Here is a 13,992-nt window from a genome sequence, read left to right on the forward strand (position 1 = left end):
TAATGAAGCCTGTTGTAGCTGCTTGATCTTGCCTTTCCGTGCTTGATATTTTCTTCCTCTTTCATCCTTTTCCTTTCTTATTCCAATGCCAAATTTTTTCTAAGAAAATCTAAGTGTCCAAGAGTTGGAGAGAGAGAGAGATAGAATATTGAGAGAGATCCAAAGATAAACTGACAAAAGGTTACCAACTAATCCTCATAAGACTTTTTTATGAATGAGGCCTCTATTTTATTCATTTTTCATTATTTTTCTTCATTTTCCTCCTCAGATGCAACTTGTGACCTTCCACCTTCCTTTTCTTCTAATTTCCATTATTTTCATAAATAAATGTGCCAAAAATACCATTTTTCCTTTCAAAATGATTAGCCATTGCCTTTGCCAATTTCCTTAGCTATAAACAACCAAATGAATATCCCTTAGGATGTCTCACCCAACATTTAGCTTGGAATAAGTGTCCCATCAACAATGGTTATTATTTTTAACTTTTATGAAATGGAATTTTCACTAGGGTTGTTACAGAACCCTCCCCCTTGGGGGAAATCATTCTCGGTGTTCAATCATTCATGTACCTCAACAAAATGCTGAAATAAGACATGAGCTTTATAACATAGCTCGATGCAGTATTTAAAATGAAGGGTCTGCTCAAAACAAACATCATGACAACATACCGCATACTACAGGTTTATAACATAGCTCATTATGTGTTATGTAACCAGCTCAAGAAAAGATAGAAAAGATAGATCAACGCCTTAGAATTTAGCCTCTTCGAGGGGGCAACCTCCTTTACATTACATAAATGAACAATTCTTCAATGATTCAAATGACTAAACCTCCTTTCTATATATAGGAGTCTAAGGAGTCACAATATAATCCAACCGACCTAACAATAATAATATCAAGCCATAAAAATAACAATAGAGGGATTCCATGGGGCACATAAATAACAACATGGGGGTAATAGGGGCACAACAATATAAATAAGGGGTATAACTGCAATAGTAATGGGGTAATCACTAGTATTATAGGGACCCAACATGCCCCTCTCCTTCAAAAAGTGTTGTCCTCAACGCTTGAGTAGTTTTGGATACTTCTGCATAAAATTCTCATCCTCCCATGTGGAATATTCGGCGGATAAGTTCTTCCACTTGATAAGATACTCTGAAATTGATCAATTTCGTAGCTGTCGAGTTCTTGTTTCTGTGACTGCTTCTGGTTCCAATATAATTTTTCCTTCCTCGTCAAGTTCTGGCAATATTGTTTGAACTGGGAGCTTGTCGCCTATAACCTTCTTTAAACATGAAACATGGAAAACTGGGTGCAATCGAGAAGCTGCAGGAAGCTCCAATTTGTATGCCATAGTACCAATCTTTTGTAACACCTTGTACGGACCATAATACTTTGGTGATAATTTATTATCCTTCTTAGCTTTCTTTAGGGACATTTGCTTGTATGGTTGTAGCCGTAGGAATAACCAATCACCTACATCAAAATTTCTTTCACTGCGATGTTGATCTGCCTATTGTTTCATTCTATTTTGTGCCAACACGAGGTTATCCTTTAAGAGTTGGAGGACTTGTTTTTGATGTTTGATGTGATGTTCCACTGCCTGAACCTTATAATTTTCTCTTAAATATGATGTGATGGATGATGGTTGATACCCATAAAGTGCCATAAATGGGGTCATTTTTGTTGCTGTATGGAAGGAATTGTTATACCACCATTCAGCCAGAGGCAACCATTTGACCCATTGTGTCTGTTTATCAGATACAAAGCAACGAAGATATCCTTACAAACATTTGTTTACTATCTCAGTTTGCCTATCAGATTGAGGATGATAAGATGAGCTATGAGCTAACTGAGTACCAAGACAAGAAAATAATTCTGTCCAAAAATTTCCAGTGAAAATGGGATCTCTGTCAGTTACAATAATCTTTGGGTTTCCATGTAGCTTTTGAACTGTTTCCATAAATGCAGTAGAAATTGTACTGGCTTTAAATGGATGTGATAATGCACAAAAGTGTGCATACTTGGTAAGTATGTCAACTACCACCATGATTACACTCTTTCCCTTAGACTTGGGTAAACCTATGATAAAATCCATTGACACCTCCTCCCAACGTTGGCTTGGAATGGATAAAGGTTGTAATAGACCCGGTGTCTTAATGGTTTCAACTTTATTTTGTTGGCAAACCAAACATTCTACCACAAACTTTTGAATATCTGATTTAAGGCCATCCCAAAAAAATTCCTTCTTAACCCTGTGGTAAGTTTCTAAAAATCCTGAGTGCCCTCCTAAGGGAGAAGTGTGCAATTCCATAAGAATCTTTTGTTTTAGCTGGGAATTCTTACAGAGGTATAAGCGATCTTTGTACCATAAAGAATCATTTTTCCAGTTAAATGTATCATACGTACTAGAATCTTGTTGTATCTTTCGAATAAGTGCCCACACTTCTTCATCATTCTTCCAGTCCTCCCTTGCTTCGTTTATCCAATCTGGTTGGATAATAGAAATCGCGCACAACAATGCTTCCAAATCCTCATCCTTTCTTGAGAGTGCATCTTCCACCACATTTTGCTTCCATTTTTTGTAGATGATTTCAAAGTCATAACCCAACATCTTTGTGACCCACTTTTGTTGCTCTTCAGAGGACAATCTTTGTTCTAAAAAGTATTTAAGGCTATCATGATCCGTTTTTACCTTGAAGTGTCTTCCCATTAGGTAGGGTCGCCATTTATTAAGTGCATGGAGTATTGCCAACATTTCCTTCTCATAAATAGCTTTACTTAAAAACTTTCCCTTGATTGGACGACTTTCAAAAGAAATGGGTCTTTCATCTTGCATTATAACAGCACCAATTCCATTTCCTGAAGCATCACATTCCACAATAAAGGTTTTTTTGAAGTCCGGTGTAGCTAAGACCGGTGCTTGGCACATTGCCTCTTTAAGATGTTCAAAGGCCTTTGTTGCTTCCGGAGTCCATGAAAATGCATCTTTCTTCAATAATGTTGTTAGAGGTGCTGCTATTCTCCCATAATTCTTAACAAATTTGAAATAATACCCTGTCAACCCAAGAAATTCTCGCAGATGCTTTATGGATGTGGGGATTTTCCATTCCTTAATGGCTTTAATTTTGCTAGGGTCTACCTTAACGCCTTCATGAGATACAATATGACCCAAATATTCCACCTCCTGGACTCTAAAGAAACATTTGGATCTTTTTGCATATAATTGTTTCTCCTCCAATAGTTGTAGCACCTTGTCAACATGTTCAACATGATCCTTCCAAGACTTGTTGTAGATTAGTATATCATCAAAAAATACTAACACACATTTTCTAAGGAATGGTTTGAAAATTGAATTCATCAAACCTTGAAATGTTGAAGGTGCATTGGTAAGGCCAAAAGGCATGACCAAAAATTCATAATGACCCTCATGAGTTCTAAATGCCATTTTCGGAATGTGTTCAATCTTCATTCTAATTTGATGATATCCCGAAAGAAGAACCAACTTGGTGAAGTAAATTGATCCATGCAATTCATCCAGTAATTCATCAATGACAGGAATGGGGAACTTATCTTTAATAGTGATCTTGTTGAGCTCCCTATAATCCAGACATATGTGCCATGATCCATCCTTCTTGTGCACCAATACTACTGGAGTAGAGAAAGAACTTTGACTTGGTTGAATTATACCAGCCTCTAGCATTTCTGCAACCATACATTCAATTTCACTTTTTGGGACATAGGGATATCTGTACGGCCTGATGTTTGGAGGAACACTTCCTAGAATCAGATGGATAGCATGATCATGATCACGCATAGGTGGGAGACGTTTGGGAGTCTCAAATACCTTGGAATGATTGTCTAGGACTTTTTGGAGATATGGAGAAATAGATGATTCCGATATGGAAACATCTAGCGAACATAATTGTGAAATTACACCTCTTTGCTCCTTTTTTAGAAGCTTTGTCATACCATTAGAGTTGATTATCTTTCCTGCTTTCCCTGCAATACCCCTTAATTCAACTTCCTTTCCTTCAGTAGAAAATTTGATGAAAAGTTCTTGAAAATTAAAAGCTATTGTACCCAAGGATTGTAGCCATTGGACACCTAGTACAACATCAACACCTCCCATTGGAATGGAAAGCATTAGGCTAGTCAATACATATTCTCCCATGGATAGCTTGATATTATGGCACCTTCCAGAGAAATTTATTGTTCCTCTATTTGCAATCATCACTTGACACTCTGGTGCTGGATATAGGAAGAAATTCAATTCTTTTGCTACCCTACAATGAATAAAATTGTGGGTGCTTCCTGAATCAATCAACACTATTACCTTTTTCTTCTTGATTTGTCCTTCTATCTTGATGGTTTGAGGAGTGGTAATTTCCGCCAATGCATTACAAGATATGATCGGATTTATTTGTTCTTCATCTAGGCTTTGTTCCTAGAGTATATCTTCTTCGTTTGACCTTTCTTGCTCCTTTTCTTCTTCCTCTTCACAATCTATGTAGAATAATTTCTTCTCAGCACACTTATGACCTTTAGTGTATTTGCTATCACAATTGTAACAAAGCCCTTTTGCTCTTTTTTGTTCCAATTGTTGTGGTGTCAACCTTATAGGTTGTGGAAGACTAGGGGCAACAACACTTCCGTCTTTATAGTTGTGAGTGGTATGCTTCCTGGTTGCCATAATTTTGCTTTCCATTTTTCTTGCTAACCTGAATGCCTTCTCTAATGAATCAGGTTCCCAAAGGTGAACATCATGTTGGATATTATCCTTTAAAGACTCTATGAACACATCAATCCTATGCTCCTATGGAATATCTTTTACCCTTATGTTCAATTTTTGGAACTCCTCAATGTGCTCCATTATTGAACCCTTTTGTTTGAGACTTATCAATTGGATAAAACAAGTGTTGCTTTTTGTATCTTCATAATGTGCTATCAATTCTTCCGTAAAAATTTCCCAAGTGATAAATTGTTTATGAGAGCAAAGCCATTGATACCATACAAACTGATTTGGTTCCAAATATACAGTTGCCATATGTACATCATATATCAAAACATATATCAAAACACTATCACCATCGTGGTCACCAAAACATATATCAGAACACTATCAAAGCATATACCAAAACACCATATTAAAGTATATAACAAAACACCATATCAAATCACGTACCAAAACACCAATACAAACCATATACCAAACCAACATATCGAAGTTGTTTTGCCTCAATAGGCAAACAAGGCAGGATACATAGCCCACATCTAATCCGCCATCTCCCATGTAGCTTCATTGGTCCCGAAGTGCTTGCATTGCACTTTAACTTACTTGATTGCTCAGTTCCGGAGCATGACCATATTTTTCTCAATATACACTGAGGCTTTGACTAGAATTCTCCATCTTGTTCCACCTGCAATGCAGATTAGTCAGTCACATGATCAACATCCTTAACATACTTGTTAAGAAAAGATACATGGAAAACATCATCGAATTTCATTGTTAGAGGCCTGTTGGAGGCAGTGCAAGTTAATAGGCTACTCGTCCAATCCTCTCAGTGATACTAAAGGGTCCGCAAAACCGTAGTGCCTTCTAGGCACAAAATCCAATCCATAAGGAGCTCCTTTTCAATTTGATGTGCAAGTGCACCTGCTCCCTAACCCGAAACTCATTGAAAAACATGTTCCTATCATCATAACTTTTATGCTTATCCTATGTTACCTTTAGATTCTTCTTGGTCACCTGCATTTCATATTCCATGTATTCCAACATATCTGATCCAATCAATACCTTGCTTTCTCGGTCACTCCAACTGATGAGAGTGTTACATATTCGCCCATACAATGCCTCAAAAGGAATCATCCTCAATGAATCATGATAACCATTGTTGTATGCAAATTATATCAAAGGTAGATACTCTTCCCACTTCCACTACTAATGCATCAGATACATCCTCAACATGTCCTCCAATATCATTTTGACCCTCTCCATCTGTCCATTTGTCTATGGATGATATGTTGTGCTAAAAGCCAACTCTGTGCCCAAAACTACAAATAACTTTTTCCAAAACCTGCATGTGAACTTCGCATCCCTATCTAACACAATATTATTTGGAATGCCATGCAATATAACCACATCTCTGATGAATAGCTATGCCACATCACTAGCTGAGAATGTAGACTTTACTGGAATGGAGTGTGCAACATTTGTTACCTGTCCACAATGACCATGATGGAATCACGATTTTTCACTCTATTTGGAAACCCTATGATGAAATCCATGGAAATAACATCCCATTTCCATTATGGAATCAAAATCAGTTGTAGCAGTCCACCTAGATGTTTACACATTTCTTTCATTCATTAATAGTCAAAATACTTCGCCACAGACTCTGCTAAATCTCTCTTCAAATTTAGCCAATAGTAAAATCTCTTCACCACTGTTAGTGCCTTCTGATAACCTGGGTGAATTGAATAAGGCTTCACATGAAACTCCCTCAATATCACCTTCTTGACCTCAATGTTATCTAGTACATATATCCTATCTCAGAACCTAACCAATCCATCCAATGTAAGATAATAATCCATACCTGTACACCTACACCTATACCTGTACCTTCACATGTACCTAGACCTATACCTGTACCTATACCCTACTACAACTTGTGCACAATATCCATATATCTAACATCCTGTTGACCTACTTGTAGGATGCTATGCTATAAGTCTATCCCATAGGAGCTCATAGTTGCCAAGCGATGTACATGTACCTATCTACAAGAGAATCTACCACCTTGTTCTCTTTACCTTTGATGTATGTGATCTCAAAATCAAACTCGCAGATCGTGGCCAACCATCTAGCTTGCTTGGCATTCAAATTCAACTGATCAAACAAATATCTATACCCAATATGATTACTCATCAATACAAACTTCTTGCCAAGAAGACAGTGCCTCCACATCTTCAATGCATTTATGATTGCTGCTAACTCAAGATCATGTTTTGGGTAGTTCATCTCATGCTCGTTTAGTTTCCAAGACTCATAGCATACCACTTGTCCATCTTGCATAAGGAATCCACCAAACCCTCTCTTGCAAGCATCTGTGCATACCACAAACTCTTTGTCCAAATTTTTAATATGTAGCACTTGTGCATGTGTCAACAACTACTTAAGATATTCAAAGCTAGCCTTGCACTCCTCTTTCCATACGAACATATGACCTTTCCTTTGCAATGATGTGATAGGATAAGAATTTTGTGAGAAGTTCCTATTGAACCTTCTATAATATCTTTCTAGACCCAAGAAAGTTCTCACCTCATCCACACTCTTAGGAGATACACACTCCATGATGGCCCTTATCTTTTCTAGATCTACTGCAATTCCCTCCTTGGAGACAACATTCCGCAAATAATGTAACCTTGTTTGAAAGAAACTGCACTTGATGAGATTAGCATACAATTGATGATCTCTCAACAACCTCAAAACTACCAGTAAATGCTCAAAATGATCTTCCTCATTTTTAGAATATACCATTATATCATCAATGAACACAATAACAAAATTGTCCAAATATGGATGAAACAAACTATTCATCAAGCACATGAATGTATCTGGAGCATTAGTTAAGCCAAATAGAACAAGAACAAACTTATAATGCCCATACTTGGTCTTGAACAAAGTCTTGTAAATGTCCTCCTCTTTGATGCTTACTTGATGGTATCTAGATCTCAGGTCAATCTTCGAGAACACTATTTCTCCCTTCTACTAATCAAACAAGTTATCAATCTTCAGGAAAGGTACCTATTCTTGATAGTAACTTTGTTCAATTTCCTGTAGTCGATTCATAACCTGAGAGTTCCATCTTTCTTATTCACAAACAAGACTGGTGCATCCCAAGGCGATACACTTGGCCTAAAGTATCTCTTGTCCAAAATTTCCTTCAACTACAAATTTAACTCAACCAGTTCAGGTGTGCTAATCATGTAAGGTGCTTTTGATGCCAGAGCTACACCTAGAACTAACTCAATGGAAAAGTCTACCTCCTTGTGAGGTGGAAACTTTGTGATGTCCTCGGGAAATACATCGTGAAACTTCTACAAAACTAGGTAGCTGTTCAACACATCTGCATCCTCAACCTCATTATGCTTATCACTAGAGATGTGCACTGTAAATAATGCACACCATTTTCTACGGATACGCTTTTCTTGCATAGAGCACACCATCCTAATTGATGTGGCTTTCTTCTTAGCTTGTAAGACTCTTGGTTCTCCATTGTCATCTACACACTCAATAGCCTTATCATAGCAATCTATCTTGGTTCTATGAAGATACAACCAGTCCATGCCCAAAAACATACTATATGAACCCAATGGTAATATATTCAAACGAGCTACAGTGGGCATACCATTAAAATAAAATGCGCAAGCTCTTACCCAATGATGAACTTAGTTCTTTGTACCTATATCCAACTTCACTAAGCAAGATTATACATGCAATTCCTTACTCAAACCACATGTATCCACCAAGTTAGGACTAACGTAGCTATAATTAGATCCAGGTTAAACCAAAATAAAAAAAACTTGATCACAAATCTTATTGTCCATCTCAATGATAGATGTTTGGTGTTCTGCTTGTCTATTTTCCACTGCCACATAGATACATGGAATACTCTAACTAACATCCCAAACATTCCACACCTCCTGTGCATTATATATTTGAGGCTTATCACCCATTGATTCTCCGGACAATCTCTCTTAGGGTGTTCCTTGCCACATGTCCAACACTCCAACCAACCAGTACCCATACCTCTATGCTATTGTTGCGACTCATGTCCATCTCTAGATGCATTAAACTTCTTTTGCGGTGCTACATTCTCTTTTTCATCTGCATGTTGAGGACTTATCCTCTTAGGCTACCATTTATCTTTAACTTTGTCTTTTCCCTTCCATTCTTGCTGGGATTCATTCTTACGCTTTGATTGTTTATAGAAATGCTTCAATTTCCCAATAACTTCCTCAGGTGACTGAGGCTCATCATACTCAATATGATCTCTAAACACTAATGGAAAACCACTGAAAATTTGTTGAAATTTAGCCTTCTCATCAGTAAGATATAGTACATACCTCAATAGCTCCATAAAATTGGTCGTGTACTATTCATCTATCATTGGCCCCATATTTAGATCATATAATTCTTTAGCCTTACTGTTGCAGTACCACTTTGACAATTACTTCTTCCCAAAAATCCTCTTGACCTCTCTCCAACTCAAATCATCTTCCCTAATCTCTCTAGCCCACTTAGCATCTTCCCACAAAATGTCTACTTTACCTTTCAAGTTGATGATCACTTCTCTGGCCTTCATGTTATCTGTTCATCTCAAGTATCCACGCCTCTGAATATTCTCACCTCTTCACATCTCCATCAAAAGTAGGTGTTTTTTCTTTCTTGAATTCATCGAGAAAGTTTCCCCTATCATTCCTCCTATAAGGATGATAATGATGACGATGATGATGTCTATCAAAACTAGAATTAGAATCGTACCTGTACTCATCACCCTCCTATCTGGAGTGTCCATCAACCTGCCATCTCTCACTGTGTTATATCTATCCGACCTATTTCTACCAGGAGACCTACTTCCATATGTCCCATTAGTTCCATACCCATGTCCATGGTTGATCCGAAGTGGCCCTTGTCACTGCAAGTCTGACAAACTCTAAACAAGTATAACATTAACCTCTGCTTGCTTCTTTTATGCCAATATGATCCGATCATTATCTTCCTTACAATTCCTTATCTCATCCTTCAAACTTCTCAATGTAACTTCCCAATCGGAAGAGTTCCCAATACCATACTTCTCTTCAGATTCATAGGGAGATTTTTCCTAGTCAACCATCTTGGTAGCCATTTAATATCTTTCCTGCAATGCATAATATGTCAGATAAACCAAATCACAATAAATCAGTGTACCTTAGTATATCTTGGGGAGGTTACCTTTTCTGTAAGGTCAAAAAATCAACATGATACATGTATAGCATAAACATAACAACATATATACATTTTCCCAAATAAATGTATTAAGATATAAACATCAATCTAGTTAGGGTCCAGTCATCAATGCAAGGTTATATCAACAATGCATGCTATGATCTCATGGATGACAAAATCCATTAATCCATTATACACATTTCCACATGCAACCAACAACATGCATAATAAATCCCCAATCAACTACACCTACACACAAACACATGTAGTCGAGCATAAGCGATAAATTATTGTGATTAATTTCAAGATTGATAGATGTAATCAAACCCACAGGAATTCAACCTAATATACAAGGATGTAAGTAGGAGCCATAAATCAACATGTAAGCGACATATAACAATATACAACTAGTAATATACTCATGACAAATGCATTCCACAAAATCAACATCAATTTTTCCGTGACAACAATACTACAACCATAATCAATCATCAAGAAAATGTAACAAGCACATGGAATGCAAGTGGACACACATGCAACTAACATGCATGCATGACCAGCACACACCACCCATCCAGTCTGAGGGGTGAACCATGTTCTGTTGCCACTCTGTAACACCCTCCTCCCACATCTACCCAAGTCACTAGCCATCCAGGGTAAACATGAGATGAGAGGCTACTATGATCAGATTTGACCTCCTATGTGACCTTAAGGAAGTGGAATCAACAGAAACATCATAGACAACCATCCAATATCGGCTCCAAAATCCTCAAGAGATATTTCAGTCACTCAAACATCATTTTCCTAGGTCCCACTGATGTTCTCAATCTCTTAGGCAATTGTTGCTCTCATTCTATGGGAAAGGGAACGATCAGCAACCAAAAGTCACTCTCACAAGGCTTTCCAACCATCAACCAGAGATCAAATTTGCCAGTTTTGTGCCAGGGACCCCAAGATTTAAGCCATTTTTTTCAGGCTGAGAGCTGAGGCCACTTCTTAGAATGGAGTGATAGCTTAGAATCAGTGAAAGTACAGGGAAAAAATGATGCAAAAGAAATGAGCTGAATAATACCATAACTAGACCCCTACTAGCCATGACAAAAAATTCATCAAACATATCATCAACATGTAACTGACAGGTGTAAATAACATAATTAAGTGTAGGGATCTCATACTTATTTGAGAATCGCTATGAACCATTGTTCCCTCATGTCAATTGTTACATTATCATCTATTACGTCATAGATGCATTATCCATTCATGTACAAGTAAAAACATGTTGAGAGCCATACATAGCTTCTTTCATAAAACATACATATATCCAACACAATAGGAATTGAAATATCATAAACCTATCAACCATCAAAATCCATATACACATTAGTACATTTACACATGAAAATCAAGGGAATGAATTTCTCATTAATGAATGCAATGAACCAACCGGAGATGGGACTACCACATTCCACTTGACCATAGAATGGCTAAGCCAAGTCTCTCTTAATCCAATCATCCCCATGCCATATTCCAAGCATGAATGTGGGACTCAAACCAATAGAACCAACCATGGCATACCAAGGCTATACCACCTCACCCTCATCATCAAAAACCAGGTTTTGTTGTAATCAATCCTGGATAACTAGGCCAACAAAATAAACACATCATAACTACATTTACTGTGATCTACACCTAATCACTAGGACAAACAAGCATGGATGCCACCGAATTTCTCCAGCTACACTGTGAGGAAATTTTCTCTCTCCTAGCCTCTCAGGATTTATCGCAATCCAAACCCAGATCACTAGGGCCTAAACTGTGACCCACTCTCCAAGCTTTACTACATATCCCAAACCCAGTATTACTATGCACAAAGAAGAGAAAAAAACTTGGCTTTATTGTATATCCTGTAATTCATTGACAAGGATTCCTAGGCCTGCCAAGGCAACATAATTCTAGCTTTATGTAGCCCACAGTGTGGCTTAGGGGTCACTAGGATAATGGATTTACCATGATCTATAGTCTGGTTCAAGGACCACTAGGCTATGTGCTCTATCATTCAAAGATCCACCCCACTCATCTTTGAATCCATCCGACAATCCAACTCAACGAAAAAATGAGAACCCCATCACACCATGGCTATTCGGAAATGGCAAGGCTAGTGTAGAAACATTGTTATAGCTGAAAAAACCCATGCCATGATAGAAAAGAACCAAATTCACTACCATGCATGCCAAATCTAGCAAGTAAAATACACATGGAAGTTGATACCTTCAATGAAGCCTATCGTAGCTGCTTGATCCCGCCCTTCCTTGCTTGATCTTTGCTTCCTCTTGCCTTCTTTTTCTTTCTTGTTCCAATGTCAAAATTTCTCCAAGACACTCTAAGTGTCCTAGAGTGAGTGAGAGAGAGAAAAATGAGAGAGATCCAGAGGTAAATTGACAAAAGGTTACCAACAGATCCTTAGAAGCCTTTTTATGAATGAGGCCTCTATTTTCTTCATTTTCCATTATTTTCCTTCATTGTCCTCCTCACATGCAACCTATGACCTTTCAGCTTCCTTTTCTCCTATTTTCCATTATTTTCATAAATAAATGTGCCAAAAATGTGATTTTGCCCTTCCAGAGCTTTAGCCATTTCCTTTGCCAATTTCCTTAGCCATAAACACCCCTAAAATGTCTTGCTCAACGCTCAGCTTGGAACAAGTGTCCCATCAATTGTGGTTATTATTTTTAACTTTTATTACATGAAATTTTCACCAGGGCTATTATATCCATTCTTCAATCCATCCATGGAAAACTCTTCATTGAACTAAAAACATAGAGCAAAAAAGCATGAATTGACCACAAAGAACATAATGCAAATAAATTTTGACCAAATCCTATTCCACTGGATTTTTTGATCTGATAATCAACCTATGAGTGACCTTAGTGAAGATTTATTAAACAAAAGGTATTACAAACCCATGTGCTGGTGTGTGTGTTCTGTGTTATTGAAACAACGGATCGATCAGATTGCCAATACAGAGAAAAAAATGGAAAGACAACAGAGAAATACAGTAAGCAGCACAAAGACACAAACAATTTTTAATAAGGAGTTCACCCTATTCTCCAGGGCTACGTCTCCGGTCCAGCTTTAGTGGTGCCCTTGTTTTATTGTGTCTTTCAGCAGAGAAATTACAATGCAGGGACTCAATATGAGTTCTCCTGAAGCAGATTTTGCTTGGCAGGGTGGTTCTTGGATTCCCCAAGCCACTTGGAGTACACAGACTCTTGTTCTTCCTACCAGCTCTGTGACCCTCGGTCTACAGTGGAAAGATCCAACTGTGATGCTCAATCCGGACAGTTTCCTCTATGGGAAGGCTTGATTCCTCAAGCTCTCTGGTGCTCAATGTTGCCTGTGGTTAGCTCGGCCCTCTGTCTCCTCTGCTTGGCTTTACTGATCTTTGTGTTCAGTCCTCTTCTCAGGTTTCACTATTCACTGTCTCTCTTGGTCACTTGGACTCTTCGTTCTCTCTCTCTGAATCCCTGTTCATTGTCTATGTTCATGGATTTAGCCACTCAACCTCCATGCCTGTTCGTTTCCTCTCCCGCCTGTGTCGATTCGCCTGTCTCCTGCGTGCTTGGAATTCCATGTTTAGCGTTAGCATGAACACTCAAGAAGTAGCCACACGTCCCCATCAGAACAACACCAGCCTGTTTGTCGATTCATTCTTTTCTCCATCATGGTAGTCAACAGATCTCAAATCCCCTTAAATTGCGGCTTAATTCCCTGTTAGTTCCACTCTATCTATCAGACGCAATCTCATCCATCCAATCTGGGCTCCTCCAGATCCAACGTCATTCACACATCAAGCCTAGTTGACTTGCTTGACCAATAACACGTGATCACAACAGTTTTTCTCTTACCTCCCCTGCCACGCATCGATCACTGAGCTTGATCACTCCGCTTTCTCCAAAACCACTTACCATTTAAGGGCACCCCGATCAAACCGCCAGTTT

The sequence above is a fragment of the Pinus tabuliformis genome, chromosome 2_2, assembly GCF_031772625.1.
Source record: "Pinus tabuliformis cultivar Carrire ecotype Pingquan chromosome 2_2, CPIR1, whole genome shotgun sequence".
Lineage (NCBI taxonomy): Eukaryota > Viridiplantae > Streptophyta > Pinopsida > Pinales > Pinaceae > Pinus > Pinus tabuliformis.